A 19,369-nucleotide genomic window follows, 5' to 3' on the forward strand; every position below is an offset into this window, starting at 1 on the left:
ATGTAGTCTTATGCTTATTTATCTATCTTGTTTAACCTCTTGTATTCATGGAAAAGAAGTACCAAACAAGAACAGTTTGTGTTTACAATGAAGCCTGAGTGCAGTTTTAAGGAAACAAATATGGTAAAAGCTGTGTCCAAAGTTTGCTGAGATGAACAGACCTTTTTTATTAGAGCTTGGAAATGCCCATTTACAAGAAATTAGTGAGGTAGCTATTAGTATATTGACCCTTTACATATCCCAGTGAGCCTGGAATTATTGGTACCTTCCAACAATGCAGCCTTCTCACAGATCAGTAAGATTCAATAATTAAGGTTTCTAAAAAGAGCTGTCTCGTGGATAATGCATTAAGCATTGCCTTTGCATTTTCCTCTATTGTTTTTAACAGATTTGCTTGTTTCCATGCAGTTCTTTACACAAGTTTGGTCATATTAATTTGACCCTTCCTTGCTTTCTTCATTCAGCCAAGTTCTATTCCAACAGGTTTATTTGGAAGTACTAGCTTTCAGAGTGCTGCACCTTCATCAGGTAATTGATGAACCTGAAGTAACTGAGTTACCTGATAAAGGAGCAGCGCTCTGAAAGCTAGTACTTCCAAATAAACACGTTGGGGTATAACCTGGCCTTGCGTGATTTTTAAATTTTGTCCAGCCCAGTCCAACACCAGCACCTCCACGTCTCGACTTAATTTAACCAGGCCTAGTACTTTATGGTTATGAATTGGTTTCCTTGGCTTGATACTCCCTTGTCAAGAAAGGGAATTCCAAACATTTTAATGGCATGAGAGTTTTAATAATGTAATAGGTGACATTTCTGGTGTAGGAAAGTTGAGGTATACGACTGAACACTAAGAGACTTAACATTCAGGCATTTCTTTGTAACAACTTCCTGATGTGCAAATCTGCTGGTTTAGATAATATAACATTTATATCAGTGAAAGCCAAATAAACTGATTCAGCTCCTTTTCTTGCTATATGGTCTTACCCAACAAATTTTGGCTTTCACATCAGCACTGACAGATGTATTGTTTCAGATTATTTACAATTCCATAAATGTTTACATTTTGTTGCCTAATGCATTGCATGCAACCTGAAGATTGGGTCTATGCCTGTGGCTTGAAGTGAAAAACAAAACACTTTCCTGTGATGCTGAAATAGTTGTACAAAGTGTAACGTCCAGATTTCGTATTACACAGAATGAGTCTGACAAGCTGCTATTGTGAAGCACTGACAAGGCCTTATGGAGTGAACATCTCCTTAATCATCATACTAACCCTATTTCTAAAAGAGAAATACATCAAATAAATTAAATGGTTCCATTTATAAGGATTAGTATCCAGCCGATTGAAAGAAAATATTCAGGACTGCAGCAATAAAGGAGGTAGATTGGGATTAGTTGACTTTTTTTGCAAGTAGCCAAAATGAACAAGTTGAGCTGAATGGTCTCCTTCTGGAAATCATTCTAGGATTCTGTGTTTCTAATTTGAGGAAAGGATAACTTATACTTACGTAGTGTAGTTTGCTATGACAGGGTGTAAGTAGAAGAAAGCGAGGACTGCAGATGCTGGAGATCAGAGCTTAAAAATGTGTTGCTGGAAAAGCGCAGCAGGTCAGGCAGCATCAAAGGAACAGGAGAATCGACGTTTTGGGCATAAGCCCTTCTTCAGGAATCGGTGTTCCAAGGTGCTTTACAGCTAATGATATATATTTGAAGAGTTGTCAAATTTTAATGTTGGAAACAGCAAGACTCCTTCAACAGTATTGAGATAATGCCCACATCACCTTAATGAACATCACTAAAAAAGGTTTACATAGTTTGACAATACAGAGCTAACTCCCTGTCCTTCTCTTAAGTCATATTATGGAACCTTTTAGCAGCTTGAGGGGACAGTTGCATGCCTCCATTCACCTCCAACTGTGTATACTTTTATGTGGGAGAAAGGTGAGGACTGCAGATGCTGGCGATCAGAGTAGTGTAGTGCTGGAAAAGCACAGCGGGTCAGGCAGTGTCAGAAGAGATTGAGAATCGTCGTTTCAGGCATTCTCCCTTCATCAGGATGGCTCGAAACCTCGATTCTCTAGCTCCTCGGATGCTGCTTGACCCGCTTGCTTTTCCAGTACTACACTCTTGACTCTGATCTCCAGCATCTGCAGTCCTTGATTTCTCCCACATAAAAGTGTACACTGACAGTAGGCAAGAGTGACAACCTTTGAACCATGATGGGCACACTTTGCCTTCAAGTCAACTGACTTTTAAAAGAATTTTATTTGAATTGTCTCGAGGACATATTTATTAATATTTCAGTATTATTGCTGCTAAAGCAGCCTGAAATAATAGGAACAACTAGAAAACTGTTGCTGGAAAATAGAGGTGGTCAGCAGAGCAGAAAGGTACTCACTTGTGGAATGGTCATAAAAAGAGACTGAGTTCTCCCCATTAGCCATACATTGGCTTTCTAGCCTGACTGACCTTGGATAAGCAGTGTGCTTAAATATAGAGGATTAACTTGCTGATTATAGAACATTTGGCCAGTTACCAAATATAGTCACAGCAAGCTGAAGAGCCCTTATTTCTGGTCCATTGTTTGAAGTGATTAGATTAAATGGTTAGTAATATTGCTTTTGTTCAGCCAGATTTTTTATCCCAAGTGATTTAGCCTAACAGCTTGGTCCACATGCAACTGAATACACAGGCTCTGGAATTAAATCTGGTGGTCATGCAACCACTCTTGGGTTTTGTAAAACAAAAACTGTTATTACTTGGTCTGACTTGCATGTAAATCCAGAACTACAGCAATTGACTATAAACTGCCCTCTGAAATGGGCATTTGACACACTTGTCTTCATAGGTAAGAACAAGGAGTATCGGAGTTGTGATGTCATGTTGTGGCTGTCAGGACATTGGTGAGACCACTTTTGGAATACTATGTACAATTCTGGTCACCCTTCAATAGGTAAGATGAGAGGATGCAGAAAAGCTTTACAGGGGTGTTGCTGGGACTGGAGTGTCCGTTTAAATGGAGAGGCTAAATAGGCTGGGACATTTTTCCCTGGAGCGTTCGAGAAGGAAGGGGTACATAGCCAAAGTCTTTTTTTTCCCTAGTGTGAGGGAGTCCAAAACTAGAGGGCATAGGTTGAAGGTGAGAGGGAAAAGATTTTAAAAGGACCTGCAGGAAAACTTTTCCATGCAGAGAATGGTGCATTGTACAATAAGCTGCCAGAGACAGTAGAGTAGGCTAAAACAATTGTAACATTTAAAAGGCATATGGATGGGTATATGATTAGGAGGGATTTAGAGGGAATTGGGCCAAATGCAGGCAAATGGTGGGTCTAGAATAGTTTAGGGTGTTTGGTTGGCATGGACGAGTTGGACTGAAGGGTCTGTTTCTGTGATATTTACGTCTGACTCTGTAAACCCCATGTGTGTACACCTGCTTCTCCTTATGCTAATTTTTACATTCCAGTATTGGCAAATAAGCTCTAAGTAAGATGTAGAAACTAGCAAGGAAAATTAAAATCAGTGGGGCTGAGGTGACTCTGAGCCTTTATTTTATTTAATGTACTAAATGGTATTAAATCTCCTTGGGACTCTGCCATAACCGCAACAGCCATTTCATTCAAGCGTTAAATGTGGTTTGCACAAAAGTTATCCATGGAAAAGGATCCATGAAGAAATGTCCAATAACAGTCTAATGGAAATGTTATGGTGAAATGTGATTTATATTGATGGAAAAGGCTGAACATTTCTAGAAGAATGCCTTGAAAACATCTGTATCGGGTGAAGAGAAAACTATCTGAAATGTTACAAAGTACAATTCCTGAAGCAGTAACACACAAGAAATAATCTCTGAAATTTGAAATCAATTTAAGGTTCTTGTGAAGATCTGTAGCTTGGGCTGTGGTTTGAGTTGTTGGTCAGTTTGTCGAGCCAGTTCGTTCTTCTTTGCAAACATTTTGTTAGATTAGATTAGATTAGATTAGATTAGATTACTTACAGTGTGGAAACAGGCCTTTCGGCCCAACAAGTCCACACCGACCCGCCGAAGCGCAACCCACCCATACCCCTACATTTACCCCTTGCCTAACACTACGGGCAATTTAGCATGGCCAATTCACCTGACCTGCACATCTTTGGACTGTGGGAGGAAACCGGAGCACCCGGAGGAAACCCACGCAGACACTGGGAGAACGTGCAAACACCACACAGTCAGTCGCCTGAGGCGGGAATTGAACCCGGGTCTCTGGCGCTGTGAGGCAGCAGTGCTAACCACTGTGCCACCGTGCCGTCTCCCCCGTTTGCCTCCGAACAACGCTTCATCCGGAGGCTACACAACACTGAAGATGTCACCCAGTAGGTGGATGAAACGTTGGCAAACGAAAACAACCGGCTCAGCGAACCAACCAACAACTCCCATTGAAGTCAGTTTACGGGATGTATTGTTGAAAGGTGTGGTGCTGGAAAAGTGGAGCAGGAGAGTCGACATTTCAGGCATAAGCCCTTCATTAAGAATGTCATTGGAAGGGCTTATGCCCAAAATGTCGACTCTCCTGTTTGGATGCTGACTGACCTGCTGTGCTTTTCCAGCATCACATTTTTTTTTTTTGACTCTTGACTCTCCAGCATCTGCAGTCCTCCATTTCACTTAGAGTGTATTGTTGGAATATTTCAGTACCAGGAGAATAATGTTAGTATGAGATCAAGGTGTTTTATTGAAATAGCAAGTAACTGGAAAATCTGTATCGTTCCTAAGGGCAAAAGAGATGTTCTGCAAGGCAGTTGCAAATGAGACTGTGTATTGTGAGCAGTGAGTGCAGTAGACTGGATTGAAATAAATGCAAGCTGTGTTTTGAGGATAGAGAATGCAGGTGGAAAGTATTACCTTCCCCCTCAAATGCAGATGGTGTGTCACGTGGAATATAGGAATTGTGTTAGGAATGGAGGAAGAATGCTGACAATGGAGGAGAGGGGAAGATTTATTTTGAGGTGTTAGAAATTACAGAGGATAATCCTTTGATTGTGGAGATTACCGGGATAAAAAGTGAGGGCAAGGGGCACCCTACTGTTAGGGGGAAGGGGTGACTGCAGAAGGATGGAAGATGGAAGAAATCCTCGGTTGAGGAAAGAATGTCATGACTGGGAAGGTGGCATCATCAGCACAATGAGTCCAAGACAGAAACTGTAAGAATGGAATGGCGTCCTTTCAGGAAATGGGTATGGTGTGAGGAGGTCTTCCAGTCCTGCTCAAATACTAGATGGTACTGAAGGTGATATTACCTAAGCAACCTGCTCATCTGTATTACACACCTCTAAAGCAGGTGGTACATGAATCTGAACCTCCTGGTTTAGAGATAGGATCATTGCCACTGTGCCACAAGAACTCAACAACTGGAGGACTTATGGATTGGAAATGTAGAATATCTATTCTAAACAAGGAGTAAGCTTTCACAAAACTAAAGCAACTATGGGGTCAGCCAGTTTAACCCCTCTGGTGGGAAAGTGCTTAGAATTAATAATTTAGGACTTTAACAAATTGGATTAATTAAAGAAAGCCTGCAGTGATTTGTTAGAAGGGCTTTGTGGTGATTTGAAGAAAGTTGGATGAGTGATCTAATGTGTGGCAACTATAAGGTGGATAGATGTGTAATTATCCACTTCCTTTGGAAAAACAGAATGGTGGTAAATGGTGTAAATTTGGTAAACATTGATGTACAAAGGGACCTGAAAGTCCTTGTGCATGACTTACTGAAAGAAAGCATGCTTGAGGGCTAATTTCTTAAGGGTTGTGAATCTGTAAAGTTCTTTACCACAGAGGGATGTTGAGGTAGTGTCATTAAGTATGTTTAAGGCTGAGATAGACTGACAGATTTTTAATGTGCAAGGGAATTGAGGGCTATGAGGAAAAGGCAGGAAAATGGAATTGAGGATTATCAGGACTGCCATGATCTCACTGCATAGTGAACCGATTCGGTGAGATGAATGGCCTACTACTTCTGCTCCTATTGTCTTATGGTCTTGTAACTGAATGGCCTCCTCTGTTTTGTGACTATTCTATGATTTGCATATACAGTGGCATCACTTTTTAAAACTCCAATGTCAAACATCATGTATGCTTTATTCTGTATTTTGAGATGACTCAATCTGTAACTGCAAACTATTATTTAGAATTAGTCATATAGAGTTTTTGCATCTTCGAATTTTGCTCTTGATTACCAGTTTAAGTAATTATGTCGCTAAAAAATATAATTATTCATATTGTAATCTTGAATCCACTGGTTGTAGTTTTCCTTTCCCACCATCTAGCACATTGCAACATTGCATTTCCCATTCTAAAGGATGTACTGTTATATGTGTGTATGTGTGTATACTTTATTTCAGTTTCAAATTATGTCAATTGTATTATTGAGTCCAACAAATGAACATAATCAAATTTCAACATCTCTTTTCTCACCTTTTTTGTGAGGGTCAAGTTTGATTTAATTCAGCTGGTGTAAAACATTTTGAAGAGTAGAGCTGATCACACAATACAGGTGTTGAAGTTATGGTTGGTCCATTCATTCTGGTTGTCTTAATATCTATATGGTTAAGATAAAACTACAACTGAAAAACATTGAGCAAAACTTAAAAATGCGACACATCTCTCTTGTATGATAGAATGCTTTTTGTTGCATGTAATATTGTGAGTGAGGTTGACTCATCATAGTATGTGAGGAACTGCTTATGTGTTACAAATTCTGTATCTGTTGTAATCAAGGAAACCTTTCCATTATTTTAGTTTAAAAAAAAAGGGTTTTATGTGCACTGATTCCAAACCCAGCTGAAATAATGCTGTTTGTAATCAGCAGATGTGACGCAAAGAAAAATGTGTTAGTACCAGATGATTGCTCATGAAATTGTACATGCAATAAAAGCAACTAATCTACTAGTGAAGCATAGTTAAGTAGTAGGAAAATAATTGAACCACAGCATCCTCATGAAAGTTAGTCCCTGTTTTACAGTTACACATTCTGCATTATAAATTGTTTTGTATTTCGAATGGAAAAGAACCATGAGATGCTGAATGATATAAGTTGACTGTTGCAGGATGAGTAGACAAGTGACAGATGGAATTCCATGCATAAGTGTGAGCTGATGTATTTTGGCAAAAGGGATACAGAGTGGCAATATATGTTTATTGATACAGTTCTGAAGAGCATGCAGCAAGGGCTTCGTCATTATCTTTGAAAGTAGCAGGCTATATTGAAAGTAGTTAACAAAACATACGGAGTCTACTTATGAAGTCTGAATACAAACGAAGTTGTGCTTAACTGTAACAAAGCTCTGGTTACACCAGAATGTTGTGGTTGGTTTGGTCACCACACAAAGAATGAGAGATTTACCAGACCATTTCTAGAAATGATGGAATTGTCAATAAACAGTGTTGTTCCTACATAGTGATTTTTCATGACCTTATGCACCTTTTACAGCCAATGAAATACTTTCATTGGTATTTTCACTATTGTGATGTCCACAACTCAGCAACCTAGTTATAAACAGCAGACTCCACAAATAACTTTTTTATGCTCAAACTCAGGATCTTAAGACAGAGTCAAAGCTGTCAAGGTTAAAGAAGTTATGGTTCTTCTTGAGATGAAGGAATTTCTGATAGAGGTACAAAATTATGACAGGTGATTCTTCATTTAGATTATCTAAACCTATGTTAGATGTGCTACACAGCTTGGAGATACTAATTTAAGACTTTTGGCGGGAGATGCAAGAACTTGTTTTGGCAATATGTGCAAATTAGCTGGAACTCCCTGCCAACAAGGTTAGTGGATGGCTTAGTGATGAATGATTTCAGAAGGAAGGTCAGTCAGCATTTGAGGGAATAAAACTGAAATGCTTCAATAGGCTGAGGAGTGGTAGATGCAATTTAATGTAATAAATGCAAGGTGCTGCATTTTGGAAAGGCAAATCAGGGCAGGACTTATACATTTCATACAAAGGAACTGGGGAGTGTTGCTGAACAAAGATATCTTGGGATGCAGATTCATAGTTGCTTGAAAGTGGAGTCGCAGGTAGATAGGATAGTGAAGGCAGCGTTTGGTATGCTTTCCTTTATTGGTCAGAGTATTGAGTACAGGAGTTGGGAGGTCAAGTTGCAGCTAAACAGGCCATTGGTTAGGTCACTTTTGGAACATGGTGTGCGATTCTGGTCTCACTCCTACAGACATGGTTCAGAAAAGATTTTCAAGGATGCTGTCCGGTTGGAGGGTTTGAGCTATCTGGAGAGGCTGAAAAGGCTGGAGCTGTTTTCCCTAAAGTGTTGCAAGTTGAGGGGTGACCTTTATAGAAGTTTATCCATGCCCCTCATGACTTTATAGAGTAAATAGACATGGTCTTTTCCCTAGGGTGGGGGAGTCAACAACTAGAGGACATAGGTTTAGGGTGAGAGGGAGATTTAAAAGGGCTTGAAGGGCAACGTTTTCACGCAGAGGATGATACATATTTGGAATGAGCTGCCAGAGAAATTGCTGGAGGCTGGTACAATTACAACATTTTAAAAGGCATCTGGATGGGTATGTGAATAGGAAGGGTGTATAGGTATATGGGCCAAATGCTGACAAATGGGACTAAATTAACTTAGGATATCTGGTCGGCATGGACGATTGGGCCGAAGGGTCTTTTTGTGCGATACATCTCTATGATTTAGCAAGAGAATGTGACTAACTATGTTGCATGACAAAAAGCCAGCAGGAAATGGATGGGCTGTAATCACTGATCTGAAAGGTCAACTGTGATAGGTACTATACGTCCCTGTATCTACTCTGCCGATTTTAATTTGTGGATAATGAATTGACCCTAAAATATCTTGTTTAATAAATCTGTTCTTCACACATGTATGCTTTTTAAAAAAAAAAATCCCTGGCAGTTTCACCATCAAGTTAAGTGAATCAGCATTTATTGTCTATCCCTAGATGCCTTTGGGAAGGTAATGGTATGCTCCCTTCATAAATCGCTGTGGTGTTACCCAAAGTACTGCTGGGAAGAGTGTTTCAGGATTTTTAACCTAGTGATCATGAAGGAATGGCAAATATAGTTCCAGATGGGAACTATAAGAGAAGGCAGTGGCCTAGGGGGAAGATAATGGCATAGTAGTATTATCGCTAGGCTATTAATCCAGAAACTCAGCTAATGTTTCTCAGTAGGTAATGAAATTCAATTTCAAGTAAAAAACCAATTTGGAATTAAGGATCTACTAATGACCCCACCTGGACCATCTGTGACACATCCCTCCCCTTCCTGGACCTCTCCATCTCCATTAATGACGACCGACTTGACACCGACATTTTTTTTACAAACCCACCAACTCCCACAGCTACCTGGATTGCACCTCTTCCCATCCTATCTTCTGCAAAAATGCCATCCCCTATTCCTAATTCCTCCACCTCTGCTGTATCTGCTCCCAGGAGGACCAGTTCCACCACAGAACACACAGATGGCCTCCTTCTTTAGAGACCGCAATTTCCCTTCCCACGTGGTTAAAGATGCCCTCCAACGCATCTCGCACACATCCCGTACCTCTGCCCTCAGACCCCACCCCTCCAACCGTAACCAGGACAGACCCCCCCTGGTGCTCACCTTCCACCCTACCAACCTTCGCATAAACCAAATCATCCACAGACATTTCCACCACCTCCAAATGGACCCCACCACCAGGGATATATTTCCCTCCCCACCCCTTTCTGCCTTCCGCAAAGACTGTTCCCTCTGTGACTACGTGGTCAGGTCCACACCACCTCCCTCCCGTCCTGGCACCTTCCCCTGCCACTGCAGGAATTGCAAAACCTACGCCCACACCACATCCCTCACCTCCATCCAAGGCACTAAAGGAGCCTTCCACATACATCAAGTTTTACCTGCACATCCACCAATATCATTTATTGTATCCGTTGCTCCCGATACGGTCTCCTCTACATTGGGGAGACTGGACGTCTCCTAGCAGAGCGCTTTAGGGAACATCTCTGGGACACCCGCACCAATCAATAACACCACCCTGTGGCCCAACATTTCAACTCTCCCTCCCGCTCAGCCGAGGACATGGAGGTCCTGGACCTCCTTTACCGCTGCTCCCTCACCACCCGACGCCTGGAGGAAGATGCCTCACCTTCCGCCTCGGAACACTTCAACCCCAGGGCATCAATGTGGACTTCACCAGTTTCCTCATTTCCCCTTCCCCCACCTCACCCCAGTTCCAAACTTCCAGCTCAGCACCGTCCCCGTGATCTGACCTACCGGCCTATCTTCTTTTCCACCCTCCTCTCTGACCTATCCCCTTCATCCCACTCCCATCCACCCATTGTACTCTTTGCTACCTTCCCTCACCCTCCTCCCTGACCTATCACCTTCATCCCTACCCCCACTCACCTATTGTACTCTATATGCTACTTTCTCCCCACCCCACCCTCCTCTCACTTCAGGCACTCTATATTCCTGATGAAGGGCTTTTGCCCGAAATGTCGATTTTACTGCTCCTCGGATGCTGCCTGAACTGCTGTGCTTTTCCAGCACCACTCTACTCCAGAATCTGGTTTCCAGCATCTGCAGTCATTGTTTTTACCTAATAGCCATAATCGATTGTTAGAAAAGCCTATCAGGCTAACGGATGTCCTTCAGGGAAGGAAATCTATTGTCCTCACCTGGTCTGGCCTACATGTGACTCCAGATGCATAGCAATGTGCTTGACTCTCAACTGTGTTCTTACATGGTCTACAAGCCCGTCTATTTTATCAATCACTATGGGGTCTTAAAAGAAGAACTGAAACTAAACAGACCACCTGGCAATAACTTAGGTGCTCAACCTGCACCTGCCATTGCCTTTTTATCAACCCTGAAAAGTCCTCCTCACTAACGTCTGGTAATAAATGCCAAAATTAGATGAACTTTCTCAGATTAGTCAAGCAACAGCCTGATATAGTCCATGCTGTCAGAATCGTACTTTACATGCAATGTCCCAGTCATCACCACCCACCACGATTCCTGGATGTGCCCTGTACCACTGGCAGGAGAGACCCAGCAGAGATGGTGGCACAGTGGTATACAGTTGGGAGGGAATTGCCCTTGGACGACTCAACATTCACTCTGGACCCCCATGAAGTCTCATGGCTTCAGGTGAAACTTGGCCCAGGAAACTTCCTGATTATCTTGTATCTTTCTCCCTTGGTTGAAAAATAAGTACTCCACCATGTTGAACAACACTTAAGGTGCAAAACTTACTGTGGGTGGGATGTTTCAATGTCCACTGCCAAGAGTATACCCTCCCAATTGTATACCATTGTGCCACCATCTCTGCTGAGTCTCTCCTGCCAGTGGTACAGGGCACATCCAGGAATCGTGGTGGTGGTGGTGACTGGGACATTGCCTGTAAGGTACGATTCTGACAGCATGGACTATATCAGGCTGTTGCTTGACTAATCTGAGAAAGTTCATCTAATTTTGGCATTTATTACCAGACGTTAGTGAGGAGGACTTTTCAGGGTTGATAAAAAGGCAATGGACCTATCTGGACAATTTTCCACATCGTTGAGTAGGTGTTGTAGCTGTATTGGAAGAGCTTGGCCAGGGATATGACGCACATGTTTTGGAGCACAAGTCTTCAGTACTATTGCTGGAATGTTGTCAGGGCCCATTAGTGTTTACAGTATCCAGTGCCTCCAACAATTTCCTGATATCACATGGAGTGAATCAAATTGGCAGAAGACTGGCATCTATAATACTGGGGACCACTGGAGGTAGCATAAATGGATTCTTCATTTGGCACTTCTGGCTAAGATTGCAGAAAATGCTTCTGATTTGTCTTTTGCACTGATGTGCTGGGCTCCTCCCTCATTGTAGATGGGCATATTTGTGGAGCCGCCTCCTTCAGTGGTTTAATTGCCCACCAGCATTCATGGCTTGATGTTGCAAGTCTGCAGAGTTTTAGGATCTGATTTATTGTTTGTAGGATCACTTCGTTCTGTCTGTGATTGGCTGTTTGGTACACAAGTAGTACTATTTGATAGCTTCATCAGGTTAACACTTATTTTGAGGTAAGTCTGGTGCTGCTTCCATCATGTCCATCTTCACTCTCCATTGAACCAGGATTAATTCTCTGGCTTGATGGTAATGGATGAAGGGCGATATACAGAGGAACCTCGATTACCCAGCATTCGGTCAACCAAATTTAAGATTATCTGAACAAGATTGTAAGATCCTAATGTGTGGCAAACTACGTAATCCAGCATTGATTTATCTGGTATTCGATTAACCAAACAAAATACTCCCTGCCCGTGTCCTTTGGACAATCGAGATTCCTCTGTATTAGGCTGTGAGATTGCAGATGGTGCTTGAGTACAGTTCTGTTGATGGTCCACAGTACCTCATGGATGTCAAGTCTTGAGTTGACAATCTGTTTGAAGTTTGTCCCATTTAGCACAGTTGATGCTTGTGAAGTGTTAACGACACTGTCGTGGTCAGGTGTATCTGCAGTAGATGAAGCGAAATATTATTTTCCCTTATGTTGGTACCCTCGCCAGCTGTTGCAGATCCAGTTTAGTAACAAGGTCATTTAAGACCCGACCAGTTTGATTGAGTGTTACTGTCAATCCAGTCCTGGTGGTGGACATTGGTTGAGGATTTCAGAGTACATTTTGCAACATTGCTACTTTATTCCAAGTGTTGCTCAACATGGAAGAGGTACTGATTTATCAGCTGAGGGAGGGTGGTACATGGTAATCAGAAGGAGGTTTCCTTGCTCATGTTTAACCTGAAGCCATGAGACTTCATGGGTTCCAGAGTTTTTGTTGAGGACTTCCAAGGGAATTACCTCTCCATTGTATACTACTGTGCCACCACCTCTACTGGGCCTATCCTGCTGGTGGGGCAGGACATAATCAGGGATGATGCTGGTGTCTGGGATATTGTTTGTAGGCCGTGAGTATAACTGTCAGGCTGTTGCTTGATTAGTCAAGAAAAGACAGCTCTCCCAATTTTGGCACAAGATCCCAGATGTTAGTCAGGAGGATACCATGGTTATTGCTAGGTAGTCTGTCCAATTTCATTTCTTTGTTGAGATTTTGTAGCAGTTGATACACCTAAATGGCTTGGTTGGCCATTTCAGATGGCAAGTGAAAGTCAACCATGTTTCTATGACTCTGGAGTCAGATGTATGCCAGACCAGGTGAGGATAGCAGAGTTCCAAGTCTGAAAGATATTAGTGAGCCAGATGGGTTTTTCTGGCGTTCAACAATGGTTTCATGGTCATCTGTAGATTTTTAATTCCAGATTCAAACCCAGGTCCCCAGAACATTAGTTGCATTTCTGCTTGAATAGTGTCATGGTAACATTAAGCCATTGCCTTCACTTGGCCTTGGAAACTTCTTCTGCAATACATCTTTGCATCCAATATACGCTGCTGTTACTGAGTTTCCTTTTAATGCCTTGTCTGAGCTGAAATGTCACCTTTTGTTTAATAAAACCTTAACTTATTTTGGGAATGCGACTTGAAAGAAGTTTTGGGATTTACATATTAATGAATCGAATTCTAAAAGATGAAAGACTTAACAGCAGTCTAGGTTTGTTCAATATTTTGCATCAGTTGTATGAAACTGATCTTTTGCTGTAAATTCTGTGTCCTGTGATCCTGCTCCACTAGCTACCTGATGAAAGAGCAGCACTCTGAAAGCTTGTACTTCCAAATAAGTCTGTTGGGCTATAATCTAGTGTTGTGATTTTTAACTTTGTCCATCCTAGTTCAATACTGGCACTTCCATGTCATGGTTACTGAGTATTGGTGATGGAGGGACTGAATGTTTGTGGAAGTAGAGCCAGTCGATCTTGGATAGTGTTCACCTTGTTGGTACTGCACTCATTTAGATGAATGGACAGTTTTCCTTCACACTCCTGTCTTTGTCCTTTTTATCTGTTGGATAGTTTGGAGAATCAGAAAGTGAGTTGCTCACTATCTGATTCCTTGTAAAAGTAAGTACTGTGGATAATGCAAATCTGAAATAAAAGCAGTGATGGAGAAGCTCGACAGGTCAGACTGCATCTATATAGAGAGAAAAACACTTAACGTTTTGAGTTCAGTGTAACTCTCCAGGCTTGTAAAAAGGCGTAAAATGTTGACTTTTATGCCGAGGATGGAGAAGAGGAGTGAGTGGAACAGTTTGTGACATTGCCGAGAGCAAACACCAAGGGGAGCACTGGTAGTGCTGAAGGATGAGTGCTAATGGTGGTGAGGTAGAGATGTAAAGTGGTATAAATGTTAGCTCTGAAAAGGAGAACATGGATCCAGTCTGTTTCTTTTAAACTTTGCTCTGAACAAAGAAGGCTGCTGGGATTGAATGTTGGAGATGCAATAAAGAAGGGAGAAAAAGTAAAATTTGAGGACAGAGGTAATGTTCTGGAAGTGTTTTGTTTTTATTTACTTGGACGTGGATCTCATGCTGAGTCGCATTTACTGCTCATTGCTTGTTCTCCTTGAGGAAGTGATGGTGAGTTGCTGCCTTGAACCACTGCAGTCTATTTGCTGTAGATAGACCCACAATGCTGTTAGGGAGGAAGTTCCAGGTTTTTGACCCAGTTGTGGAACTTAATATCGAGCCATAGAAGCTGTCATAGATGCTTCAGTGGAAAATGAGGAGATATTCCTCTAGCTTCCATTGCTTTTTGCTGGAACACTCGAAGTCCCAGGACAGAAATGTTAGCATTGGAGCAAAGTGGGTTATTGAAACGATAAGCAAGTGGTGAATCGGGGATATTCCACAAAGTGATTACCTAGTCTGCATTTGGTCTCACCAATAAAATTGATACTGTGATTTGAACAATGGATAGATAGGCTAGATAAAAGTATAAGTAAAACATTGCTTTACCTAGAAAGCTTGCTTAGCTCCTTGGACAGGCAGGAAGTTAATGCAGATAAATAGCAGATGTTACACCTTGTGCGATTGAATGGGAAGGCCTATGCAGAATGAGGAACTTTAATTGTGATAGCGAGTAGACCAGGATGTTACTTCAGACTACACTTCATGTTGTGCTTCCTGTAACGATTCCATTCTACTCTTCCTGTATTTCAGGCTCCATTGTATCTGTTCCATTGATACCACTTTGCACTGTGGTGACATGCAATGTATCCTGTTCCCTCGAGTTGTGGGGAAAGGCAGGAAAATGGAATTGAGGGTTATCAGGTCAGTCGTGATCTGAGTGTCAAAATGGAATTGATAGACAAATGGCCTACTTCTGCTTCTGTCTTTTGATTTTTGTGGTCGAACTCAAGACAGTATTTACACTGATTGCACATACAGCTAAACACAAGTCAAGAAATAGCTGTCAGAGATGCCCTCTTTTTGAAATTGTCTTCTGGTGGCACCTTGTCAAAACGTTTTCTGTGAAAATACATAAAACGGTGTGAACTTAACTATTGTAGATACAAGCTAAACTTGCCAGAAAGCAATAGACCTGGTCTGTTTTTAATAGTGTAGTAAGTTTTGATCATTATCAAACAGACTTTCTTGCACTGAAGATTAACTTTCAGGCATGAAGCAAAGTTCTAGTGTCATTTCTTTGCTGTTGTATGTAACCTAATTAAGGATGCAGGCAATTGTCTTTTTTGCATTAGCCACAGAAACACCATATTGTTAAGTGATTTGACTTGTGCTTGATCTACACCGTGATATTAATTTTTAAAAAGGTGTTCCTTTTTACCCTTCTCTCTCCCTCTTTTTTTTTCTCTTTCTTTCTGCATCTGATTTTTTTTTAAATTTAAAACCCCTGGTTCCAACTCTGCACTGCTTACAAATAATTCAGATTGAAAAATTTTTGCACAGTTGCTTGCTCTGCTTACACAGACTGGAGGCCTTATGGCACAGTGGTAGTGTCCCTTTCATTGAACCAGAATATCTGGGTTCAAGCCCCACCTGCCTGTAAGTTGTGTGGGAGCATGTCTGAACCAATTGATTAAAATAATGACATGCTGCACTTTTTTCAATAGTTAGCTGATGACAACTTTCAGTGCAAAAGCTCATTCAGAAACTTAGGAGCAAGTGTCATTGGCATCTTTCCATTTATTCAAGCTATCCTTGAATTGGAACTTGATCTGGCCTCAGCAAACTTGCTGTACAGAAAGACTCGATAATGCGCAGGTCTTCTGTCCTGCGAACGTGTTTCAGCCAGCAAAGTTACATCTGCTTGGTGAGTGCTAGCATACTTCAGAGATCTACCTTGGTAGAGTTACAGCCTTGGGTGAAATGCTGCACATGAATCACCATGTTTGAAGGTTAAAATTGTCGAGCTTTTTGTTAACTCTTAAGTTGTCCTTCTTTCACAGCCACCTATAACCAAGGTGCTATGAACAAGTGCAAGTATTAACATTCACTGCCGATCACCAAATCCACCACCTAGATTAAATGGTAAAACTTGAAAGCAGTAGAAGAATGAGAGAATTGCACTTTCAAATAGTCAGTTCTGGTATAACACGATAATTCTGTTTTTGTGTGATCTTGCGTTATAAGAAAATCATGTAATAGCTGTGCTATTTAAACTAATGGGGCAGGAATTGTGCTAAAGCCAATACAGGTAAGGAATATTTGCATTCACAAAACACGGTTTAAATTCTTCAATCACATTAAAGCCAATTTGCATCGAAAAAGAAACACCAGTTACAGCCAAACCAACTGTACTCTACTTTTTAACTTTGAAAAAAATCTAAAAAGAAATATACTCATGCTCTACTTTGAGGGGTGATTAAAAACACAAAAGGTGACAAACTTCTACAAATCATTAGTTACACTGATGATATGCACATTTATTTGTACCTTCTATTTGAAGGATTCTAAGGCAGTTGAGAAATAGGGATTTGCTAGGGTGATAGCTATGAGAAATAGGGACTCGTTAAAACATTGATAGACATATTTGAATTTGACATTGGTAGAAGTCATTTCTGGTCAGGGAATTATTAACTAGAGAATATAACTTGCAAGGTTATGTCAAAAGGAATGAAAGATGAGGTTTGGAATGCCTTTTCAAAATAATAAGTGGAAACAGCTTTTAAAATAAAGCATTAAGATTAAAAATGCATGGAATATGGTAGTATTGGTTAAGATTTTAAAATGAAAATTAGATGAAAAATTTTGGATGCATGCACTCTTAAAGAAAACAGTACTATAAATTACAGGAATGGTGCAGTAGTGTTGTGCAATCTCTGAACAGGATGATTAGGAAAATAGGTTAAATTGGGGAAAAAATATAGTATTATAAACAAATAATGTTACTCCCCAGGCCCACTGTCAAGAAAAGGCCGCCAGCATTCTCAAAGATCCATCCCATCCTGGCAATGTTTTTCCACGACCTCTACCATCGGGAGAAGGTACAGAAGCCTGAACAAGCGTACCAGTTTCTACCCTACTGTTGTTAGAATACTGAATAGACACTCAAACTCTTGGCATTCGCCTGTACATGTGTTTTTGATTTTGCCGCTGGTTAACTATTATTTACTTATCTATGCTACTTAATTCTGTGATCTGCCTGTATTGCTCGCAAGACAAAGCTTTTCACTGTGCCTCAGTACACGTGACCATAAATTCAATTCAATTCATGTTAGTTTAATAAGACCTTCAGTGTTTTGACAAGGGTCTTTCTCTTGGTATATGGCAATGGTTTCCCAATGAGACTTTTTTATTTCTAAATACTTCCACATGACTTTAGCTAGTTGAAAATGAGAACTCCACAAGCAGTTCCCTTCCAGCCAATGTTCAGTATTCTTTTTAGTGGTTCCCCTTGTTTGAGGTCAGAAATTGGCCATGTAGACCTTTTTTTCTCATTCTGCAGATGGGGACATGAAATCCAAGCTGTGGTTTAGGCAAGGTTCCAGGGCACTTCAAAGTTCGCATGTAGTCTGAGAAAATATGTATTAGACCTCCCTTACTGTTGTACTTTCCAAAGTTTGTTTGGCATAGCAATTGACTGCATGGGCAATGTACAGACAGTAACTTTGAGTCATATGATTTATTTGAAAAGTTCATCATGTATTACTGAAAGTATGATGGCTTTCAGGGTTGCATTATGAATTTTCAATCACTTCAAATCTGTTCATTTGTCTTTGGACTGGAAGGACATTTTTTGTGAAATGAAAACTTTTTGTATTCCCATTCTGAGCTTTGCACTATGCACTTTCCAATTATTTTATAGATTGGAAGTGCAGTGTAATTGATATTTCTTGAATTTAAAATGTGAAGGGAACTGTACTTTTTAAATTATAGTGTGGTGCAAAACTACAATATAATGTGATCTTCCATTTCTGACAAATGCTTTGATTTTTCAATTTTATGGAAAGCGGAATTAGTTTTATTTTACAAGCTATGAAATAAAGTTTAAGAATTAAAATAACCACCATGCTGTGCTTTTTAGCAACTAGCTGTTAATTTGAGATTTTACAGCAATAAAATAGAAAACTGGAAGTTTCATCGATAGCGGAGTTTTTCTCTGTACACGGGATATTAACTGTGGAAAATAATAGCACTTTGCACTTAAACTTTTATGTAATTTTCTTGCTGAGCAAATTGGATGTAATGGAAAACTGCTCTGGATTCAAGCTGCGAGTCATGTAAATGGAGAACAAAAATTTGAATCCAGGCTTAAATGACTGTTGAAAGTCAACATTGAGAATTAGGGAGGATGTACAGATAGTGTGCCTATGACCATATGAATTGCCTCTAATACTTTCATTGTTACATAGAGTCATAAAGATGTACAGCATGGAAACAGACCCTTCGGTCCAACCCAATCTAGTCCCACCTGCCAGCATCCAGCCCATATCCCTCCAAAAGTTTCCTATTCATATACTCATCCAAATGCCTCTTAAATGTTGCAATTGTGCCGGCCTCCTCCACTTCCTCTGGCAGCTCATTCCATCCCCGTACCACCCTCTCTGTGAGAAAGGTGCCCCTTAGGTCTCTTTTATATCTTTTCCCCCCTCTCACCCTAAACCTATGCCCTCTAGTAGAAGAATCCAACAGTCTCCTTTCACTATTTCATGAAACATGTACTGAATACTTTGGACAAATGTGTTGGTTTATAAGGTCTATATTTGCAGCATATTTTCGGATTATTTATTGTTCAATAAAGTTAAATTGTTTGGATGACTTGCAGCAATTAAGAAAGGAAATTCAACAACTTGCATTTCCTGTTTGCACATTCAGGACACGTGATATGAGAACATAATGAATGCAGTTGTCCACTTTGAAGGCAAATTGGGGCAGCGTGGTGGCTTAGTGGTTACCTCTGCTGCCTCACAGCTTCAGGGACGTGGGTTCGATTCTAGCCTCAAGCAACCCTGTGTGGTGTTTGCACCTTCTCC

General features: G+C 40.8%; 1 protein-coding gene across 6 annotated transcripts in view; it reads left to right on the forward strand.

Annotated features, from left to right (window-relative positions):
* The window catches only part of LOC122548896 (protein tyrosine phosphatase type IVA 3-like), a 154,966-nt gene that overhangs the window by 14,082 nt on the left and 121,515 nt on the right, over positions 1-19,369 (forward strand). The window lies entirely within an intron of this gene.

This window comes from Chiloscyllium plagiosum, unplaced genomic scaffold (genome assembly GCF_037043375.1).
Source record: "Chiloscyllium plagiosum isolate Xiang-an unplaced genomic scaffold, Cpla_swu_hap1 HiC_scaffold_4, whole genome shotgun sequence".
NCBI lineage: Eukaryota > Metazoa > Chordata > Chondrichthyes > Orectolobiformes > Hemiscylliidae > Chiloscyllium > Chiloscyllium plagiosum.